We start from the raw sequence: 24,296 nt of genomic DNA, 5'->3' as shown, positions 1-24,296 counted from the left end.
CGGCAGAATGGCCTTTGTGCTCACAAAACTCGCTGATTGATCCGACAGACCTGTTTAAGACAAACTCAGGAAAGACAAACCACACTATTTGGACTCCGAAGGATTCGGCCACTTTTATATACTCCTTGTATCCAATTTATTTGTGGTGTGTGCGAGTCTGCGCCTTTGCTGGCACTCACTTTAATTGTCCCCTCAGAGTATAGCAACAGTGATTGAGTTGAACTTAGTGAAAAAACAATGCACCGCCATTCGCAGGATGAAAAATTGCCCGGATCCATTGGCGTGTGACACACTTATCAGAAGACAATGAACTGCAAATATCATGACGACAAATTCAAACACGGGACTCACAAAGACAAATACTGAACATCAATTCATTATCATGCTTGTAGGTTTTACCCCACATGTAGTTTCTGACAACATTAAAACGTTGCACTGGTTATATATAATGGCCCAAATCAACCACTACTAATTTAATTAACGCTACAAAAATCGCACAGAAACAGTTGTACAATACAATAATAGAATACATGAACATGTGCTTGAAGGAAGTAGGCTGAAGCTGTACTTTGCAAGTGCCTACCCATTCTATTTTTTCCTTGCAGGGAAGACACATTCAAAATCAAAACAATGATTGCTTTTTCCTTCCGATATTGTCAGTTTTAGATCACACTGTGTAGTCGTCATGACTACAAATGTATTTTTTAAGCTTTACAATTTTCAATTCTGTATATATTTGTATTCTACCAATTATTTATTATTTTTTTTCTATTAGGAGAAATGCCACATTCTCGTTCTCTGTATTTGAAAAGGCGCCACCATAACTGTAGCCAGTTGGATTTTATGGATATCTTAATTATTCATCAATGATGCGCAACCTTCATTTATTATTATAAATCGGTAGAAAATGTCGTTTTACTTTTCCCAGCTCAAACTAATTATTGTAAGTGACAAAAGTTGAATATGTGCCGCTATGATGAAAATTGTTTCTTGACAACATTGTAGAGAAAATTGCTTTAAATTATATTCAATTGGTTCAGAATCTAATTCGGTGGTTACCGACTCAGCCAGCCGGTATTGCTCACGGTTTCCTGAATTAAGCCTTGTATCGTGTCTAGAATTTATCATGAAGTAAGCAATACGCTAAAAATATTTTATTTTTAGCTTTAAATTATCGATTTTTCAGTTCATTGCTAAGGATATTTTGCAATTGATATGGGCTTCACGGCATTTGTCTTTATCCAGACGACAGGGTCAGCGAGAACCACATAATCTCACAGCCTCAAAACTCTGATGTGACCAGTCTCTAGGCTCAGAGACCCCTGTCAGCCATCTTGATGCAGGCCTGTGCATGCCCCATGAGAACAAAGGAGGCCCCTCGAGGGGAGGGATGCATCCGGACAACTGGTTTGGAGAGCAAGATAAGAGCTGGTGGGGAGCGAAAAAAAAGCTGTTCACGCGGCTGCTTTTAAAGGGGGATGAGGTAACGGTCACCGGACGTGGATCCTGTGTCCGGTGACTTCCTGTTGAGTCGTTACAAAATGAGGTCCTCCATTTGATTGATTATAACTATTATAATGGCTATAACTGTTAAAAGTAGGCAACATTTAATTTTGACAAGCTGTGAAACAAGTCCTGGCATGAACACAACACACAGATACAGATCATTAATCTTCTGATTACAAATAAACAGTGAGGGTTTTTAAATTTTTATTACACTGCTTGAGAGTCCAGTCGCTTCCCGTGGGGCTAGTTCTGTGAGTGGCGTCGGCTGAGGGCATCATCCATTCAACGTAAACTATGAACGCAATACCAAAATAAAATGTACAATATTATTTATTTTTTAATTCAATTTTCATCAAAGTTCGATACATCATCAGATACACCAAAGAGTATTTTCCCTTGTCATACTATTTTTTTTTAATTCATATCCATCTGGATGACTTTTTGTTTTCTCCATTCTCGAACATTCATTTTTAGTACAGTAAATTTTCAACTAGCCGTTCGATTTCTTTGAATTACAGCATGATCCGCAACTTTGAGCTTGTAAGAGGAGAGAGTTCCTTCTTCTCAGCCCAAGTTACAATCTAATGGTTACCAATATATCACTGGAATAAGAAAACTGGATTTAAACTCTATTATAGTAGATATTGGTAGTTACGCTCTTCAGCGACGAGGAAAGAAAAAAGAGAGGCACCTCGCCCCTGCGCACGAGCCATCGAGAATTACCTTAACATCCACACATTGATTTGGATATTGTTTCTAAAAATAGGTCATAGGCGTCTTATGCACCGAGAGATTTGGTTGCATTCAATGTTTTACGATTGTAGTCAGCAATGTTCCCTCTAATTTTCCACGGGTCTGAGCGTTCACACAAAGTCGGTGAGCAACGCTTGAAACAACAGTGAGCCACCATAATCCCAAGTGTGGCAAGATAATTACCGTATTTTCCGCACTATAAGGCGCACCTAAAAGTCTTAATTTTTTTCAAAAGCTGACCATGCGCCTTATAATACAGTGCGCCTTATTTATGGCTCAATATTAAATTCGCAAGGTCTCGCAACTTACTCAACAGCCGCCGACTCGATTTTACCCCGAACGTGGAGTAGTCCGCGGTGTATGCTGGGATTTATATACCGGCGTTTCATTGGCTAACCAATGTGTCAATCATCATTTGAATCGATCACTATTGGCTGAAGTTATTCGGAGCCTCGGATTGGCTAGATGGCCAAAACAAACCCTGCAATCGGCCGAGTATAGCAATGGCGTAGCAAGTCCGCAGTGTATGCTGGGATTTATATACCGGCGTTTCATTGGCTAATCAATGTGTCAATCATCCGTTAAATTGATCGCTATTGGCTGAAGTTATTCGGAGCCTCGGATTGGCTAGAGGGCCACAACAAACCCTGCAATTGGCCGAAAAAGATGTGTCAATCATCCGTTAAATCGATCACTATTGGCTGAAGTTATTCGGAGCCTCGGATTTGCTAGCTGGCCAAAACAAACCCTGCAATCGGCCGAGTTTAGCAATGGCGTAGCAAGCTTAGCAAGCTTGCTAAAGTACACCATAAAGAAACATGTTTTAATAGTCTGTATTTGCAAATAATTTACTCTCCTGGATTTACTTCACTCACGGTTGTAAGAAGACCATGATTGCGTATCATTATTGAACGTGAGAACTTAGGTGAGTTATGCGGCTTTATATTTTCCCGGTATCTTGTTTTAGAACGATCTTGATGTTGCTGTGATGAGTTGAGTGAATTAAACTCAATTCCAAGTGTTTATTGTCATATGCACAGTAAAGTTGTGAGCGAAAAAGAAAATAGAAACATAGAAATGTTTGGCATTTCTTGAATCCCAAGACTTGAACCTTCCGAATGATATTTGAAATGACGTATTTAAGTGACATCGTACGGACACCGCATCCGCACGTGTCTACGACACGTATTTGCTTCTTTGCAAGCTTTGGGAATGTTAAGGGGGTAATCAGTTTGACTGATTCATCTGACTGTTTTGTCGACGTTCCCATTGTAGCGCCTTATAATCCGGTGCGCCTTATCTATGGAAGACATAGGACCAAAAACTATTTTTTGGGGGTGCGCCCTATAACCCGGTGCGCCCTATAGTGCAGAAAATACGGTAATTATCAAACATGTCCAAAGCTTGACATCAAGTTACATTTTGCTGAGTTTCCGGCAATGCAAAATTATTTTTCTCTTTTGAATGAATTGACTTATGTACTATTGCAAAGGTTGTACGGCCTACAAATGTCATTTGTTCTTACAATTCTTTCACAAGATATCCATTTCTTTTTATCTCCTGACATATTTTGTCGCATAACATTAACATTTTTGGGGGCTTATTTAGTCGGTTGTAAGATACAGAACTGTACTTAATCACATTTTTTAGTGAAAGTACAATGTTGGCAACAAGATTCACTTGATATAATTGGAAATTATTTGAATGCAACACAAACTTTATTCTTTTTTCTGTATTTTTTTTCTACTTTTTTTTTTTTAATTCCTTTAAGAAAAATCTCATTGTGTTTATTTTTTCCGAGCTGTTACTTTTTTTCTTTTTGTTCTCTTCTTACTTTTTTCCTAAATTTCTTTCTTTTCTTTTTTCTGGCTTTTTTTCTAAATTTTTCCTTCTTTTTTTCTCTTCCTTTTGTTTCTTTTTTTCTCAGCTTTTCACTACTTTTTCATTTTGCTATTTTTTTCTTTTTTGTTGTATTCCCCCCTTCATTTTGTGCATAATATTACTTGATATTTGGTCATGTTGAGATTAAAGAAGCAAAAACAACCTGAAGAGCCGTTTAGGACCCGGTTCCTTTTTAGTGAGCCGAGCCGAAGAAGCCGGTTCTCGACATACTCTACTAACTTTACTCAACTTCGTTCGACTTCAAAATACCGCATTTAGGACACAACGTCAGGGAAACCCGTGTATTTTTACCTTCATGCACTGTAACTTTGACTTAAGTCGCTTCTTAATAAGTAATTCTGAGCCCTCGTTTTCATTTTTGTGCGCTGGCTAGATTTTCTTGTGCACTGAGAATGTGCGAGCAGTGCGCAATTGCGCACGCGCGCAGCTTAGAGGGAACACTGGTAGTCAGTGATATTTTCGATTGATCAATCATTGCCCAAATGTACAGACTACCAAGATATCGTGTATAAGCCGCACCTAAACTTTGAAATGTTTTTGGGTTAAAAAAGTGCTCTATCTACGAATAGATAGGGTAAACATGAATGACAATATAGACAATTCAGTTAAATTCAATGTAGTAACGACAGTAGAGTTGCCAGTATTTTAATAATGACACGTTACAGAACTTATTACCGAGAATAGTAATTGCATTCCAGAAACCCGCTCCTACGTAATGCATTAATCCCAAAACTGATTATTTGCAACAACGCTAATTGATGATTTCATCATATTTGTCATGGATTCAAGCATGACTAAGTTACTCAACCATGTCGAATACATTGGTACCTCAATTTACGGATTGAATTTATTATGGGAGTAGTTTCATAACCTGAAAACTTTGAAGTTTTTAAATTTGAATAAAAATGCGCTAATCCGTTCCAAGCCCCGCAAAAATACAGTATAATATTCTTTTAATAAATCATAAAAGAGCATCAGGACATGAAACAAAAACATGTTAGAATAAATTACTCCACAATAAACATAATACAAGAGACACATAATGTAAAAAACCAAAAATAAAGGAAATAATACAAATACTAATTTACCTTTTTCCTCGCATTCATTCAAAAAAAGACTTAATGACATCTGATTTTGCTGGCTTATGACCATTTGTCGGAAATGTGTGTAGCAGATGTCATCATAATGAGCGATAGGCCGACTTGTCGAAACTTTTTCCGGGTGATTCCTTTCTGCAAATTTCCGAGACCTCATGGAACTATACTAAAATGTCTGTCATTTTTATTTTTGCTGCATCCTTCTCCCCGCCATCTAGCCAGAACTCCTCTTCCTTGTCTCTAAACTCTGAAATGTAACAGTGACACGAAGAGCATGCTGGGATAAAACATGCAGACTGGGTTAACAGGCAGATTTTAAGCGATAGCGGGTTTGTTTATATTTGAGAAACTCTGGAAGTGGCTAATAACAGCAGATACTGTACTGTAATTTTGACTTCGTATCCTGAAACACATTTGTAAGTAGAAGCAATTTATTCCCCTTCCGGTACTTGGTAACCTGAAACTATCGTATGTGGAGGTACCACTCTACTGGACTTGCTCCATCATGCTTGTGGCACGAGCTTGACTGACGACCATTGTTCCACCTGCTCACTTGTCAGTTGCACCTACTAGTTGGCCTAAGATCGCAACCACCCGCTGGCACAACGACCAAGTCATTTATTTGATCTATGATTCTTCATTACTTTTCTCTTCCGGAGCCCATTTGCCTGCTTACGCTTCTTCTGAATGAATTCTTGGTCATCCGTAAAAAAAAAAAAAAAATCTTGGCTCCCGCTATGAGTCAAATTGAATGATTTTCAGCCACGGTGACAGCTCATGCCAATGAGTAGATCACATTGCAGGCTTTATTAGCACGTAAAATAGCAGCAAGTCAGATTTGAGGTACCGTATTTTCCGCACTATAGGGCGCACCGGGTTATAGGGCGCACCCCCCAAAAATAGTTTTTGGTCCTATATCTTCCATAGGCGCACCGAATTATAAGGCACTACAATGGGAACGTCGACAAAACAGTCAGATGATTCAGTCAAACTGATTACCCTCTTAACATTCCCAAAACTTGCAAAGAAGCAAATACGTGTCGTAGACACGTGCGAATGCGGTGTCCGTACGATGTCACTCAAATGCATCATTTCAAATATCATTCGGAAGGTTAAAGTCTTGGGATTCAAGAAATGCCAACCATTCCTTAGTTTCTATTTTCTTTTTCGCTCGAAACTTTACTGTGCATATGACAATAGACACTTGGAATTGAGTTTAATTCACTCAACTCATCACAGCAACATCAAGATCGTTCTAAAACAAGATACCGGGAAAATATAAAGCCACATAGCTCACCTAAGTTCTCACGTTCAATAATGATACGCAATCATGGTCTTCTTACAACCGTGAGTGTAGTAAATCCAGGAGAGTAAAATGTTTACAAATACAGACTAATGAAACATGTTTCTTTATGGCGTAGTTTAGCAAGCTTGCTATTCAGTCATCTTTTTCGGCCAATTGCAGGGTTTGTTTTGGCCCTCTAGCCAATCCGAGGCTCCGAATAACTTCAGCCAATAGCGATCGATTTAACGGATGATTGACACATCTTTTTCGGCCAATTGCGGGGTTTGTTTTTGCCCTCTAGCCAATCTGAGGCTCCGAATATTTTCAGCCAATAGCGATCGATTTGACTGATGATTGACACATCTTTTTCGGCCAATTGCAGGGTTTGTTTTGGCCCTCTAGCCTATCCGAGGCTCCGAATAACTTTAGCCAATAGCAATCGATTCAAATGATGATTGATACATTGGTTAGCCAATGAAACACCGGTATATAAATCCCAGCATACACCGCGGACTACTCCACGTTCGGGGGAAAATCGAGTCGGCGGCTGTTGCGTAAGTTGCGAGACCTTGCGATTTAATATTGAGCCATATATAAGGCGCACTGTATTATAAGGCGCATGGTCAGCTTTTGAAAAAAATTAAGACTTTTAGGTGCGCCTATAGTGCGGAAAGTACGGTAATTGTTGACATCGAATGAAAAGTGAATTGACCCTGTGGAAAGTGATTTGTGGTGTGTTGCATTGAAAGTCCAGCAATGGTAATGTAATAAGAAGTCACCAAAAGACTCTAATAAATACATTAAGGTTTGTTATTCTAAGCAGGAGAAACAGAACTTGTTTTCTTGGCAGATATTCAATTGCTCATTTTAAGATTTACATCGCCGCTTGCGTTGTTTAATTGATTTACTTTTTTCAAGGAGAAATGTACCTCACTCTTTTTTTTTTAACTTTTCTGACATTTTTCCAGTATTAGATCACAAGCATCAAAGTCAAGGCAGTTGGAACGGATCTGGTCTGTGAATGAGTTGTCTCCAGTACCTAAAATTCTATTTAAAGGGACAGTATGTATTTTCATCATATAAATATCCATTAAAAAAACAACTTATAGGTCATTAACTTTGCATTTGTTTGACATTACATGTGCCACACCGAGAGGGAGCTGACATCTTGCTGCCACTGGTACCCAAAAACCACAAACCTTGCAAAAGACTACACACAAAAAACTAGAAGAAAAAAAAAGAGATTTTTGGTCACTTTGAGTGTCCATAGCTTGATTTTATCCATGTCCTTTTTTCACACGTTTTTGGTTTCACTACACAAAACTGCAACATCAAGTGGTTAAATAATAAACACTGTTGCTTTTATTACTTGTTCCAGATACTGTATTACAATACATTCATATGTTTTTTGTCTGTTATTCTGAAGACATTGTTTCAAAAATAAATATGATTTTATGTTAAAGCGCGTACTCAGGACGTGGTATTGCTTTTTTTACTTGAATTAATTTGGGGATGGATATAGGTTCCTTTTTTGAACAGCTACCTTTACCTGAGTACAATTTTTGTTGACTCCCCCACTGGTCAGCAGCAGGAACTTATGAAAAATAACATATAACAATGTAGTAAATATAGTAAAACTATACATAAAAAGGGGCAAAACCAAACAATAAAAACAAAAATTGTTCCTGGAAAAAAAACAAAAATTGTTGTATCATAGTTTTTCAAATGGGATATTTTCAGCTATTTTTTGAGTCTTTAAAAAGTGCTTGAATTTGGCCATGAAAAAGGCATATGAATCTTGTATATCTTTTGGCATATGCATTCTTAAGAGCCTGGAGATGAACACTTGTCTGAGACACTCCATTTTTTCTTTGGGTCACATCACAAGTGATGTTTCTATCTCAACTTACAAATAATAAAACTAAGACACTTCAAATCTGTCTTACACCTTCCATGCCAACGTTCCCTAATGTGCATAATACTCCTAGTCGTTTTACGATGACCACAAAACCCGTTTGAATCTTACCTTCTTTCCATTTGGTTTGATTCAATTAAACAGGTGCGCCTCCCTTCACTGTGAGACTAGCAATCCATCAGACAAGATTTCTTCGCTGGCGGAATATAGCAGGGAGTCCTTTTTGAAGGAGCGCACGCTCGTTCCTGATGACAAAACGCTTCATTATCCGGCTGACGTAAACGTGACAGGGGAGGGTTAACGCCTCTGATGATAAATGGCGCGCTCGTGCGGCAATTGTATTTGAGCATTTTATTAGAATTGACGAGTGACTCGGGCAGGCTTTGGAATGAAACTGGCTGCTTTGCACCGCTGGTGAGAGGGATGCTGGGAAATTGCTCAGGGCCATGCAAAGGCCTCATCTTCTAGCTTGGAGAGAGTAGCTTTGACAACTGTAAGTGGAGTCCATGCTGGTCGAATTGCGCTCTGTCACTTTAAGAAGGAAATGTGGAAATGCAATGTCATAGGTGACCAATATAGTGCTAAAGAGGCTGACGTGGAATGTGATGGCAGAGACAACAATAGATTAAAGATGGGCAAGAACCAATCCAATTGGGTCAAACTTGAATCAAGTTTGATAGAATTTGGTTCGCGTTCATGTGGTGTAAAGTGATGCCATTTTATTTCCCTCTAAACATTTTTTACAAAAAAAAAATAGAAATGCAGACCATATACCATGACAACCACAATGGGTCATTTGTTTACATCCATCCATCCATTATCTGCACCGCTTATCGTCAGTAGGTTCGTGGGGGTGCTGGAGCCCATCCCAGCTATGTTCGGGCAGTGGCCAGGGAACACCCTGAACTGGTTGCCAGCCAGTCGCAGGGCACACAGAGGCAGACAACTCACTTGCTTATTCACACTTAGGGACAATTTGGACCAGCCAACTAACCTGAAACGCATGTTTTTGGAATGTGGGAGGAAACCGGAGTGCCTGGAGGAAACCCAAACAAGCACGGGGAGAACATGCAAACTTCACTCAGGAAGGTTCTATCTCAGAACTGTGCCGCACACTGCGCTGCCGTGCTGACCTCATTTGTTTCCCATCTTTTTTTTATTCAAATTGGAGTTGTTGGATTAAAAAAACCTTTCCTTGGCTTTTGACCCAACATGAAACTTTGTTCCCATTTTTTTTTATAATACTTTTTAAGTGTTTTCATTATTTGATGTTTTATTTAAGTTAACTATGGTTTACTTGTGTACAACAAATTGCCTTCAGCTATGGCTGTTTTAAAGGGCTTTATAAGTTAAGTTGAGTAGAAATAAAGTTGAGTAAAAACAAGCAAAAATCCAATCAGTCTAAAATTTCAGTGGTTTTGTACTAAACTAAAAATAAATTACTGTACACAGAATAATCACAATTGGTATTTTTTAAGAATTATTTTTAAACATTTGAGTGGAGTTATTCCTAAAAATTCAGTGATTTAAAAAAAAATACTGTACACAGAAGAACCTGTATTGGTATTTTTTTAATCGTTTTTAAACATTTAAATTGTCAGATTAAAACCAAAAAACATAAATATTCAGTCATTTTGTACGAAAAGAAAAACTATACAAAACAAACACAAACAAACCGTTTCCCAAAGAAATGTTGTTCGATCAAAAGAAAAAAAAAAGAAATAAACGTCTGCCTCACTGTTCAGAGCTCCCAGATTGAATCCTAGCTACTACCCTGTGTGGAGTTTGCATGTTTTCCCTGTGCTTAAGTGAGTTTTCTCCAGGCACTCTAATTTCATCCACGTATCAAAGACATGCATGGCAGGACGATTGACAAGTGTAAACTGTCTGTGGAAACGAGTGTCTAAGTGAATGGTGGTTTGTCTTTGTATCCCCTGTGATTGGCTGGCAACCAGTCCAGTGGGTCTTCAACTGGAATGTGCTCCAGAACCACTGCCAACCTAGTGAAGATAAGCAGCTTTAAAATGAATGAATGATTGAAATGTAATGATAAAAAATGCAGCTTGAAGATTCCTTTTGGATTGAGACATTTGAATTACTAGATTATTCATGTGCATTTTTTGCTTAATCAAGACCTTTAGGTTGCCTGAACTATGTCTACTCTTTCTACAAAAAAAGGCTCTCATAATGCCTCCCACCAGGCATCCCTAAATGAAAATCCATGACAAGCGTAGATTATCAGCTTCTAACTAATAGCCCTTTTGCCACGGCGAGCGAGATGTTGTTTATTGAGCGGATGGCGCCAAGGAGCATCGCTGCATCTCGGCTGTCGGCCCCAGCAACGAAATGTGTCACTCAGCACGTCGCCTGCGAGCTGTCTTTCCGTGATTTTCACTGCCGCGCCCTTGGGAGGGCACATCACACATAAACTTAGCATATGGGCTCCATTAAAGCCATGAACTATTCTGTCATTCACTGCTGTGTCAACACACGTCCCCTTGCAAACAACGGCAAGAACATAAAATATTTCCTGTGAAATAAGACTCACGTGAATTATGAATGCCAGTTACTACTTGTGAAAAGCTCATTCTTTTCTTCTACGCTCAGCGCCGACTGCCAGCTTGCTATTAAACTTTCATGTCTGTTTTTAGCTCAAAGGCAGCGCTCCGTATACTTTTCTTTTGTCCACCTCAAACACAAAGATCGGAAGGACGATGCTTTAAAGCCACCAATGCCAGCAGGCCTGCCCGCTGCAAATACTCTGAGAATGTGAATTAAAGGCTGCGAGTTGGCGCATGGTAAGGAATGGTTTTAATTCAAACAGGAAAAGCAATTGATTGTGAAAATAAAGTGAAGCACTTCAGTTGCCAAGTAATGGGGAAAAAATACATTCAGAGATAAGCATTTTGCTGAACACAGGGCGGTGCTGATCTACTGGCAGGACCACCCCTGTAGATAGTATCATGCACTTGGTGATTAAAACTGATACATTAATTATCCGGCATCCAAGCAAAAGGGTTTCATGTTAACAAAAGTGGAAGAGGACAAAAACAACAACCTTTACTTAATTTGCTTTTTAACAACTTAAACCAGATCGAATTGCTTCTTTGTGTCCTTGTTTGTGGGGAGGCAACAAACTGGGCTAGAAATGTTTTAGTGAAGAATTCAAACACATTAGAATCATAAAGAATCTCTATTATGATGCTTGGTGCTGTTTGTTCACCAGATTGTGATCAATTGACCTAAAAGGACATTTTTGAAAGGATATTCCTACCCAGCAAAAAAGTTGTTGAATAGACGTTGAAAAGTCTTCAAGGTTCCGTCCAAAATACTTTTTGTATGAAGGTGTGGTGGTAGCAACAGTGATGTATGGATTGGAGTCTTTGAAATGTCTTTGAAATGAGATGTTTGAGTTGTATGTGTGGAGTGACACAAGTGTATATGTTAAGGAACAAGGAAATTTGTAGAGCTGGTGTGGTGAGAGAGCATGCTGAGAAGGTAATGAAAATGTTCTGAAATGGTTTGGACACATGGAAAGAATGGATAAAGGCCATTTGACTATAGAGTATGTGGTACAGAAGTGGTGGGAAATAAAATGAGAGGAAGGCCCAAATATAGTTGGATTGATGGAGAGAAACGTCCAATTGATGTGAGGTCGGTTAGTTTAATGGATACAACAGTGTGTGCTAGGGATATATGTCAATGGTGAAAGATGGTTAAGAATGACTGATATTGATACAAAAGATGCAGAATGGGTAAACCAGTTTATGCTGTCGGGCCTCTCTGCTGATGAAGGGTTGCATGGCACAGAAACTCAGCCTTTGTTGTGCTGTGGGCTTAATGTTCAGTGTAAGGTTGGGAAAAGCAGAGAGGGAATGTTTGGCGAATGTACGTGTGTTCTTGACTCTAGCCACCTCCGATGATATGGCTTTGGTAAATAGATAGATATATAGATCATTTTGAAAAATGTGGCCCTTAAATCGAAAAAGTTGGACACTGCAAGAATTAGCTCCCCTGTGTTGCAATGTGCTAGGTAGCGAAAATAATACATTAGTTGACAAATAAAACAACAATTGATGTGTAGCACACCTAAGTATGCTCTTTGTTCATTGACTCATCAGTGAAACCTCCATTAATTGGTTGTAATTACAGGGAAACATTGAAGAAAGGTAAACATTTTTCCACTTCAAAGTCTACATGTGCACGTCTAGGTGTACGAACGTGGGTCCCCACATGCACAGATGTTGCCAGTCGCAAAAGATAAGGAGTCTTGGCAACTTTTCTGCCATAGAGAATGAATTGAGCGTCAGTGACATCCCTTCCCATGTGTCGAGCCCATAAACCTGCTCGTCAAGGCGTCTTTTTCCCTCTTTGAAAGCCCCCTTACCCATTTATTTGTCATACAGTTTCCTGGTGCCCTCTCTGACTCCCCTTTGATCTCTACCCCTTGCAGGTGTCGCCCGCTGAACCCAAAAGGAGTTTTCTGCGCTGGTCGGCGCTGCGGCTGTCAACATTTCCCCTCATCCAGACCACCCGCAGGCCTCCTCCCCCTCACGCGACGAAGCCACACAAGCGTTGGCTAGATTCCAGGGAGGCTCCGATCCTGTGGCCGCTTCAGTCACGTCTTCACCACTGGGTAACTATCAAAGACAGACTGGGTCAACCCGCGCTCCTCGGGGCCGGGTTTCCGGGTCACGATTGTACGCTAGCGTTGTTTGTCATGTTGAAGGAGACAATTTCTCCAGCCGAGCATGCGTGCGACACACTCAGACAAACAAACAGGGACGCCAGAAGGCTGGCGGGAAGTCACTTGGGGATTTTTATCAAAGCGGGTGTGTTTTCTAAGCACATTGTCTGGAGCTCCACACTGGCTCCAGGTGCCATCTACTCAACTGTGTCAAAGTCGGCGTTTGGGTTTCAGTGAGGCGGAGAAAGAAAATGACCGAGTAAGAAATGTTTTCCCTGAGCGGCAGAGGGGAGTCTCATTGCGACCTTGTGTTTGTGCGACTGACCTGGCATTAGATACAGACAGTAACAAATGCAATCACTAAAGTAACACATGGGCCAAAAACACGATAAAAAGTCCTTCAAGCATAAACCATTGAGAAAATGACAACTCTGATGCAGGCAGCACGGCGGCGCAGTGGTTAGCGCGGGTGCGGCACAGTTCTAAGGTCTTGGGAACCTCCTGTGTGGGTTCAAATCCAGCTACCGGACTTACTGTGCAGAGTTTGTATGTTCTCCCCTTGCTTGCGTGGGTTTCCTCCGGGCACTCCGGTTTCCTCCCTCATTCCAAAGACATGCATTTCAGGTGGATTGGCCGGTCCAAATTGTCCCTAGGTGTGAATAAGCGAGCGAGTTGTCTGTCCCTGTGTGCCCTGCGATTGGCTGGCAACCAGTTGAGGGTGTCCCCTGCCCACTGCCCGATGATTGCTGGGATGGGCTCCAGCACCCTGCAACCCTAGTGAGGATAAGCGGTGCAGCTGATGAGATGAGATGAGACAACGCTGATGCACATTTATCTTATTAAATGCAATTAAAAAGTTGCGCCTTTTTATATTTTAGTATACAGTGTCCTCTCGTCATATCGTGGCGTGGCTTAGCACAGTTTTTCAATTTTTTTAGTTCAACTGATTTTTGCCTACATCACCGAATTTGGCATCACATATGAGGGCCAGTATTTTAGAACCAACCAAAGAACATCATTTTTGTTTCCTGGGAGCTAATTGCAGCAATGTAAATGATTCATTTACAATACCTAGAGACAAACATATAACCTAGTACAATTACGCAAATAGACATTGTTTCTGAATTAAAATATTGGACATTAAAAAAGGAAAATTTTATTCTTGCCAATCACCAAATTCAACGAAACATATTTCGTTTATGCTGTTAACGTGAGCTTCATTGCTGCATGTTCTGTGTCTACAAGTTGTGGTTGTTTGTGGCCTTTGTTTACACTATATGACAGGGGTTGGGTAGCTGTGGCACACAAGCCTCTTTTCATGATGGCATATGCCTCAGAGATAAAATGGAATATGCAATTGAATCCATGTAATATTACTTACAGAGCCTATTGTGGCATGTGCAAAGCGGAGACAATATTGACCGCTCAAAGGGTTCAGTCCAATAAATATAAGTCACAATTTTTAACTGCAGTTTTCAGTCAAGATGTCACTCCAACAGACCCCATTTTGGCTGTAAATTGCTGATTAATCTTTTATATGGAAACTCAATCTATGTTCACTGTTGAGACGCTTCATGATAAAAAGCCACAAAGCACATTTTAAATACTCAGAAGCTTTAGTTATACACCTAAAGCAGTTTGATAGGGTGGGCGGTGGGAATGGGTGGAGTTTATACACAGGTCACACACACTCCTCCTCCTTAGCCAGTGCCATCTGCACTGAAGGTATAACGTTGGTATCCTTTTTGCAGTATTTTGTGACATTTTTACAATAGACCTTTGCTTGCACCTTGTTCTGAAATCACAATTTAGATCAAAAATGACCCTCAACACTCTTACGTAATTGCAAAATGGAGACAAATTTGAAATTGTTTATTTATACTGTAATGGCACACAGGCATTATTATTATTTCGTAGATTTGATCATATCATCAAACATCTCTCAGTGAAATAAAACATGCAGAAGAATTAGCTTTTGTCTTAAAATATATGGTGCGCAGGTCGAAAGAAAAAAAATCTATGATATTTTTGCTTTTATACTCTTTGTGTCAAAAAAGGTTCCCGACCCCTGCTATATATGGATTGAAACAGCATTTTTGCTGTGGGGGCAGAGGATATCTAGGAAAAAACGAACACACACGGTGCTTTTTAAGCGAGTTAGGCCGGAGTTTGTGCCTATAATTTGTCTACAAGTCCCACAGTGCTTAGCGGCATAAAAATATCATGGATAACGGAAACCGCAAGTGATCACAACAAATTGGATTTCTTGAATGTATATATAACTGTCATGACCGTCTGAGTCAGAATAGTCACACATTGCAATTATATCAGTTTTTGCGTATGTTGTAATGGGGTTTTGGAGGTTAATTCCTATCATATTTTTTTCAGTGTGAACCGCTACAAACACACAAAACAATCTGCTGTCTGGGACATAACCCTCCCATGCTTCAGCACAAATTAACTTACCCTTTACATTACTGACACTACCTGTTCATGTGTGCAACCCTTTCAGTTTTTCATGATCAGGTTACTTTAAGACACTTGCTATTATTAGTGCGCCTATAACCAGTCCTATAAATTAGAATACGAGGTAGAATCCGATCGGAATCAAACACACCAGTGCTCTGAACACAGCCCAAGATTCTTAACATACACATTAAAAAAGCAGCACACTTCTGCACACTTCCTGAATCCAGGGGGAGACACACTAAATAGCTCGCTTGCCTCTTTTTTTCTGGCTCCCGAATTCAGGCAGGCTTCACATCACCGAAAGGAAAGGAGGGATGAGCTGGGAGCTTAGGGAAGGTCGCCAAAGGTGAGAGTAGGAGTTGTGCTGATCCGCAGTGAGCTGGCATGGATCGAGCCAGGAAACACCGCCGGCTCCTGGGCAGCTCTTGAGCGCACCGTGAGGCAAAAGAATTAGCGGCTCTCACTCAGTCATGCAACTGCTAGGGCGTGAGGGAACGGTACTTTGCCTCAGCTCAGAGATCCTGCAAAAAAAAGGAAAACGCTGTCTGGCTCCCAGACTTTGGAGAGACCTTACTATTTATTTTCGCTGCTTGCTCATTTACAACCTACTGCTGGCTTGGAATTCTTGCTGTGGACTCGCTGCTTGCATCGGCTAGATACATGTCAAGACAATGGCTTTCTTCCCAGAATCTTCAAGATGTTAATTCTGAGGAATGCCCAAAAAATAATTATGCTTACTGTAACTTTTCTTTTTGTAACCTTCTTTTGTTGGAAATAAACACAATTCATACTTACAATAGGCAAATTTGTTTTCCGTCTGCTGGATATGACAATTTCACTTAATTGAGAATGATTTTTCTTATTTTGTTTGAGAAACAAGAAGAAATAATTTAAGATAAGAACACATTTATTAAAAACAAGCACAACTTTCTTCGAATAAGGGAAGACTTTATTTTTTGAATTGTAAATGGCTAAGGCAGTGACAAATTCTCCACGCTGTAAACCTGGTGTTCAGGCCTGAAATGTAAAATATTTTTAACGGCTGTTAATCCTGCAGCTTTATACAAAATGCAGTTTGTACTAATACAAATCTAGTTTAGTTCTTAAATTTGAGCATGTGGCTTTTTAATTATTTGCTCTCCGTAGTCCAGAATTAACGGTATATAATTAGTTCATAAGTTAAGACGCTGTTTGAAGCTTGTCATTAAGTCATCTTTCACAGCCACGCTGAATTTCCCTGAGTGCTTCATCGTGTCACACACAAGGCTAAACAGCAAGATGCATTTTATCTCACCCGCAACTTCTCCGCTTTCTGCTCATGTCCCTTCACTTATTTAAAAGCTCCGCTTCCCATTTTCCGCCTGGCGTTTTCCTGCGAAGCCTTTGGCTTTTCTACGGCAGGTCGCGATGGTCCCGTGTCATCTCCTCTCTCAATTTAATTCCTTTTCGCTCAGGACGTATCTCTACTCACGCCCGCCTGCCTGCGTAGCCGAGACCAAGGGGAGGTGGAGTCAGAAATACTTTTGGGGGGGTGGTTGAGGTTGGCCGGGGTGGCGCACTCACTGAGGGGCGGCGATAATTTGACACATGAGTGCCCGCGCATGTGTCACATTTTTCTAAGTTTGAGGCTGCCAGGCTGGCCTTGGCCATGAACCAAACTGAAGCAAGCCTTTTTGACCCATATCGGGCGAGTCATGATCCTGCCATGTGTGCACTGTACTAAAATGGGAATTAACTATACACTGGTAACTCTTCATACAAGCTTAATTCGTTCCATGATTGTGCTCGTGTCTGTCTGTCGTTCTATATTTCCTCTTTTTTTCTCTCCTCTTTTTTTCTTTCTTTAGCTCTCTCTTTCAGGTGCTCATGTCTGGTCAATATTAGTGGCCGCACCTCTGTTGTTTGCTTAGTTTAAACTGTCACGAAACGGGTCGGGAATCAGGAAGTTGGAACTCATTTGCGTAGACGATCTGTCCCTTTAATTGAGAAAGAAAAGTTGTCCAACACACAAACGGACCAAAAGCAAAACAAAGCAGGCTCTAAGGCAGGCAAAATTACAATCTGGGCATTACTCAGATCAAACAGGCATGAACAGGTTTTCAACAAGGGTAAACAATGATCTGGCAAAGGGCAGTTCGAAAAGGCGCGTTTAAGTCCCCATAGGAGTAATCAGGAAAAAGCAGGACAGCCGGTGTCAAGGGGCGGAGCCAGCTGGGCACCATGACAACCGTGCAGGACATGACAAACCCCCCTCTTCAAGGGACAGCTCCTGAGGTCCCAAACAGAAACAAATACTACAACCCCCGGAATGAGGGTCACCCCACTCCCTCCCCGAAAGCGCAGGAACGGGGAGAGGCAAAACGGTAGGCGGACGAAAAGGAGCGGCGAGCAGACAAGTCAGACTCAGACGGGTCGGGTGTTGCAGGAGAGTCGAACGGGCGAGTCGAAGAGTCGGAATGGCAGGCAGACGAATCGGGGTGGCGAACAGACGAGTCGGACCGGTGGGTAGAAGAATCAGACAGGCGGACGGTTGAATCAGGCAAGCAGGCGGGAACCTCAGACAGGTCGGGCGTTGCAGGAGAGTTGAACGGGTGAGTCGAAGAGTCGGAAAGGCAGTCAGACGAATTGGAGTGGTGAGCAGAAGAATCAGATGTGCGGACGGGTGAATCAGGCAGGCAGACAGGTCAACAAGCAGGCATGGCAGGCGGACTTCGGGACAGGCGGACATCGGGACAGGCGGACATCAGGACAGGCGTACGGACGGATCTTGAGACTGGTGGGGAGGCAGATGGACGGGCGGACGTCAAGACAGGCGGAAGGACGGACCTTGAGACCGGTGGGAAGGCACGCGGACGGACGGACGTCGAGACAGGCGGAAGGATGGACATCGAACCCGGTGGGAAGGCAGGCGGACGGACGTCGAGACAGGCTGGCGTTGATGTCGACGGGGACCTCGGACAGCTCGATGCCAAGTCTTTCCGGAAACCCCACTCGAGGCACAGCAATTGCCACGACGGGCGGGGCCGTGGTACGAGTGGACAGGAAAGGCGACAACGTAGCCGGAGAAGGAGTCCCGGGAGCCGGGACCATTGCCGACAGCCGACGCGACAGGAGCTCAGTCAGCTGATCTAATTGCTCCTGCTGTCGCCGCATGCTTTGTAGATTTTTCTGGAACAGCAGTTGAAGGGTGGCGACGCCACTGCACAATCGCCGGACAGCGCCCTCTGTCCGGTCCAACTGCTGGAGAGCGTAGGGAGTCTGCAGCTCCCCCCAAATTGTGTTGGGATTGTTCGCTTGGTTCTGATTTGATGGCCGGATCATTCTGTCACGAAACGGGTCGGGAATCAGGAAGTTGGAACTCATTTGCGTAGACGTTCTGTCCCTTTAATGGAGAAAGAAAAGTTTTCCAACACACAAACGGACCAAAAACAAAACAAAGCAGGCTCAAAGGCAGGCAAAATTACAGTCTAGGCATTACTCAGATCAAACAGGCATGAACAGGTTTTAACAAGGGTAAACAATGATCTGGCAAAGGGCAGTTCCAAAACTCACGTTTAAGTCCCCATAGGAGTAATCAGGAAAATGCAGGTCAGCCGGTGTCAAGGGGCGGCGCCAGCTGGGCACCATGACAACCGTGCAGGACATGACATAAACTATTTGAAAGTTTAAAATAAGTAAACGCTCACAGTAACTATCAATAAAGGTTATTATAATAAACGACCATAATAATTTTTCCAATTTAATTAATTTGGTGCGTAACGTTTCAATATTATTGGGCGCACGTAGCAGTCAAGGAAATTACACACCTGTCAACTTATGTTTTCCCTGTATTTTGTATGGGTTTTTTTCAAATTGTGTACACTATATAACAATTTTTATGTGGAGGGGGCGGAGACTGATATCGTCTTGCCCATTTCGGCTCTAATCTGGAATGTCTATCAGCAACATCGTAGACTACTAATATTGTTGCGGTATTATAAATAGTCTGTCTTGCTGTGAGTAGGTGGCGCGTGTTATTTGTAAAGGGTATTATCGCTTAAAAAGAAGGCTTTTCAATCATTAATAAGGGTTCAATTGGGAGAATTCAGAGTTTATAAACGGTTGGATATGTAAGCACTTACTGTACACTTGAAATTTAAGTTGTAACTGTTACTTTAAATGAACGTTAAGACCAAAAAGATTACAACTTGTTGTAGTAGTTGAATGTTCAAACTGGAACCAGCTGATGTTGGCAGTGAGGACAGTCAAAAGTGGCGAGCGGTTTCTGGGACTGCTTGTAAATTGGATTTTCCTTCGTATAGCAAAACAATAACTCTGAAAACTACCAATGCTTGTGTTTAGAGGTACTCGTATAAAGAGGTATCACTGTAATTGGTTATAATAACCCAATTTCTGTCACGCCACCGCTGTCATTGGCCACCTTGGATCCCCGCATCCATCCGTCTCCCTCGGCAACAAAAAAACAGATGGTTGAAGTCTATTTATTCTTGAGAATTTGTCTTGTGTTTGCCTGTCTATTGAATTGTAAATAGGTGGCTGCTCATGCTCGGTGTGATGTGCGTGCGTGGGAGGCAAAGGCTGATGCTTTTTTGCTGCATCTCGATGTTCTCGTTTGAGGAAACGTGAATTCGCACCGGGTCGGGCTCTCTGAGCGGGTCATTGGAGTGATGGAGAGAGAAAAGGAGGATGGCGGCGGTTGGAAGGTGTAGTGTATGTAAATGCAGCCTGTGTTTATGTGTGCGTGTGAGCGCTGCTTGTGTGAAATTACATCCATGTCAGCTGGCAAGCGCTCACATAAGATTAACAGGACCTGACATTTCCTTCATGGGAGACAGATGCCGGCTGCGCTTGCCCTCGGAACATTTCCCCGTCGCCACATCCAAATTACATTTCTTCCAAGACAAAAGAGATCACCCTCTTCGCCTCAAACCTTCAAATTGGAACGTGGTCATTTTTGATGGGTTTCTATCGAAATTTCAAAACAGTTCTGTGGACGGTAGTGCTGAGTTGACTTTTAAGAGAATGGATGATTTCTGAGTACAAATCATCATCGAAGAATGTTTCTGCCTTTGAACTATATGCAAAATGAGTAGCTTCAAGAGGTGTCAAGCGGTTCAGTACCAATTTAAAAAACACATAGGATTACAGTAAATTCTGGGGCCCAAACCCCACTTTTTTTGCTACATTTTAAACACTGCAACTTTAAATATGGTTTGGCTTGATCTTCTTTTTTTCATGGCAGCGCCATAGAAAATGGTGAGCTATGCATGCACTCTAAATACAAAGCACAGCGGTGAAGGTCTCGAAAAATGTATAACTCACTCCGAAAAAAATTACTCTTTGTTTTTGCCAATATTATTTAGACAATACATAACAGGAGCAAAACAGGAGGTTGGACAGTACTTAGAACATTTTTTTATTTCAACTCTTTTAACCAATCAATTTCACAATTTATACAACCAAGTTGAACAGCAGTGGAAGTTATTCATCAAAAACGCTTTACTTTTCTTTCGGTATCATCGGCTGAAGTTTTCTTAAATCCTAGAGAAATGATAAAAAGTTAATGCAATTTGGTCCATTACCTCGGCAAACGTCACTGAAAACAGCACAAAAAGACACGTCTGTGTTGCATTCTGGCACTTTTCTCCACAGCATGGTTGCCCTTGTATAATCACCTGGAAATATGGGGCTCACATTTTGCCTGATGCAGTCATCATTCACATTTCCTTTCCGTGAATTAGTAGATATGTGCTCGTCTTTGTAATCACCATCTTGAATAGTCACATGATCTGAAAACCTGTGACGTAAACAACTCGTAGACAACTCGGAGCAGAACTGTGAGTGTTGATGCCAAATTGCCCACACGGTTGGCGTCATGTGTTTGCCAGGCTTAAAATGCAAGAAACTATTTCATTTTTATGGCTGTTTAAGCCTGCGACTTAAATTCTGGTGCAGCTTGTTCAGGGTTGAGCGGTTTAAGCTTGCTGCCTTATGCAGACAAGCTCTGTTATCTGCAATTTGGGGTGTATATTTTAGTGTAATAAAACACGTAGTATTTAATAAATTAAGTTAGCTGTTTTAATGCTTATAGAAGTATTTAAAACACTAACAAATAGCTCTACCAGTGTAATTCGATGCAGACAATAGTTTCATTAAGATATGGATAGCGACAATATTTGGGTTGTATTAGGCCGTGTAAACGTGCACAGAAAATAAAATGTGTTCTTATTCCGACTGTTAATATACCAATTGAGAGCGTTTAGTTTTCCCATTAACATTAACAGTTGTTTTTAATGCACAAAGTTCAATGTGTAAATGAGACCTTTTGCGTAATTATGTCACTTGTGCCTTGCTCCTTCCAATTAGGTAGTTCTGCCACACTGAGCCAACTTTTGTCGATATTCATGTAAACAGATATTTTGCATTGGTCCAAAAAACAGAATTCCAGCCATATACAGTGTACCCTAGAGTGATACATTTGAAAAAGCATAGTTCCCTTTTCCATGTGTCATGCTAAAATAAGCGTCAAGAATGCAAAAACAGAATTTTCATATATGCTGAAAACATGTATAATCTCGTACACTGTAAACCAAAAACTTTGCAGAAAATTAGCTTAGTCATTTTCTACACCAAAAATCTGTTCATTCTCTGCAGAAAACTAGTTTCTTCTTCAGCAGGGATATTTAGCCTGGTTTTCGTCCACACAGAAAATTTGTGACATTTTAGATTTAGAATGGTCTTTATTGCCATTGATAACAATGTGGTGAATACTGTTTACAACAAGATTAGACATGGCACTCATGGACATACATGTAATAAACACTTAAAACAGAAAAATAGTCAAGTTAAGTCATGTGTATTTGTACAACTCTTAATCACAAAAAGTCTCAAAGGGCTGCACATAATACTACAAAACATATTAGAAAAGATACTACAAAATAACTACAAATATAGAACTACAGTAAAACTACAAAGCTAAACGTCAAATTTAGTGCTAAAATGGACCTGAAACTTATGATAAGAAGGCTGTCAGGATAAACAGGCATACTATTTACAAGGTTGTACTTAGAGAATGGCGTCAGTTCTAAGTGCAACAGGACAATGGTGCAATAAAAAAACAGTGCAATGACATTTAGCAGCAATACATTTCCAAAATAAGTCGATAAATAAGAAATGTTTACTTTTCTATGCAAAAGCAAGATGTTTGTTTTCACTGTTTTGTGGGATAGTGATGCCCCCAGGGAAGAAATTACTCTGTGCCTACTATTTCCTGTTATGAGGGACCTCTATTGCTAACCAGAGGGCAACAGGTCAAAGATGTGATGGTTGGGGTAGGATGAGTTGTTTATAATGTTGTTGGTTGTTATGCGGTATCACAAGCCTGCAATGTCCTCCAGACTGGGCAAAGGGATAAAAGGATAAGAGTTTGCAAAAAAAAGTCCAGTGTAAACTGGTTGGTTGGTTGGTTGGATCCCTTAACCACTAGGGTGTTAAGGGCACTATTCCCTGTGGTGTGACTTTGGCAAACTCGTCCCTTTCCAGGCTAACACTGCAGTCTAGAAAAACTCACCCAAATCAATAATGAATCCATCTTAATAAGCGTTTTTAGTGGCCAGTGTTGGCTTTAGAATACTCTTCGACTCTGAGTCTCCAACATGTTAGAGCGATTTTCCATTTGCTGACAAGAGAAGAGACTTTAAAACAAGTATTTCAAGAAGTGTTGTTAACTGTTTTGACTGTTTGTTTTAACAAGTGTTGGTGAGTGCATTGAAGAGGCAAACATAACTTTTTCATTTCAGTTTTTAATTCCCCTAATCAGTAAGCAAGTAGAAGCACAATTGTGTTTGGTGTTCCCTGTTGTAAGCAGGCAGCCTAAAATAAACCTTTCATGTACACTATGTCAAAGACCGGCAGACAGGATTTGACGAATGTTTTCCGAGATGCATTATTCATGGACTATAGAGCAAATGAACGGCATTTTGCATATAGCTTGCCCGGTTTGCAAACACGTGTAACGTGACGCACTGGAGTGAAAACTAGTGATTTACGTTAGAGTGCAGAACACTTAGATAGATGTGGACATTTCTTATGCATAAATAAAACGCATGTCTCTGGAATGTCACTGAGGGCCACGGTGAGAAATTGTGACAATCATTTATGCATAAGTACTGTCATTGTCCAGAAATGGAACATTCCAGGGCTTGAAGAAGTCACACGAGCAGCTGAAGCATGTGGAGTCGGGTCAACCCTCATGAGAACTTCGCTAAAGAGCAAAGCATGCCCCTTTCCGAGAGAAATTAATGTGCGGTCCTTTATAATAAGATAATATTTAAGGCTGCTTCTAAAGGTCAAAATTGACCAGTTTGTCATAAGCCACCAGTAAAAAAGACCACAAACGTTTTTCTTTCACCCACACTTTTTGAATCTGTTTCCTCGTGACCAAAAGCAAACAAGGATGGCCTATAAGGAAATATTAGAGGCTCACCATATCCCGTGCTATTTGGCTCAAACCACTGCCCAATGAATAAATAAATAAATACATTTTGTAGATTGGCAGCACGGCGGCGCAGTGGTTAGCGCATGTGCGGCACAGTTCAAGTCATGGGAACCTCCTGCGTGGGTTCAAATCCAGCTCAAGACTTCCCGTGCGGAGTTTGTATGTTCTCCCCGTGCTTGCGTGGG

At 41.0% G+C, this 24,296-nt stretch overlaps 1 protein-coding gene across 1 annotated transcript in view; it reads left to right on the top strand.

Annotated features, from left to right (window-relative positions):
* drp2 (dystrophin related protein 2) overlaps nucleotides 1-24,296 on the top strand; it is a 290,040-nt gene that overhangs the window by 72,894 nt on the left and 192,850 nt on the right. Inside the window, exon 2 of the mRNA XM_088344789.1 lies at nucleotides 12,912-13,094. The gene's annotated coding sequence lies outside the window, so the exon portion shown is untranslated. The remainder of the gene's footprint in view (nucleotides 1-12,911; nucleotides 13,095-24,296) is intronic.

This window comes from Urocampus carinirostris, chromosome 9 (assembly GCF_059441175.1).
Source record: "Urocampus carinirostris isolate Australia breed hairy pipefish chromosome 9, RoL_Ucar_1.0, whole genome shotgun sequence".
NCBI classification, from domain to species: Eukaryota; Metazoa; Chordata; class Actinopteri; order Syngnathiformes; family Syngnathidae; genus Urocampus; species Urocampus carinirostris.
The sequence above is the reverse complement of the archived record's forward strand: the minus strand, read 5'-3'. Positions and strand labels throughout refer to the sequence as shown.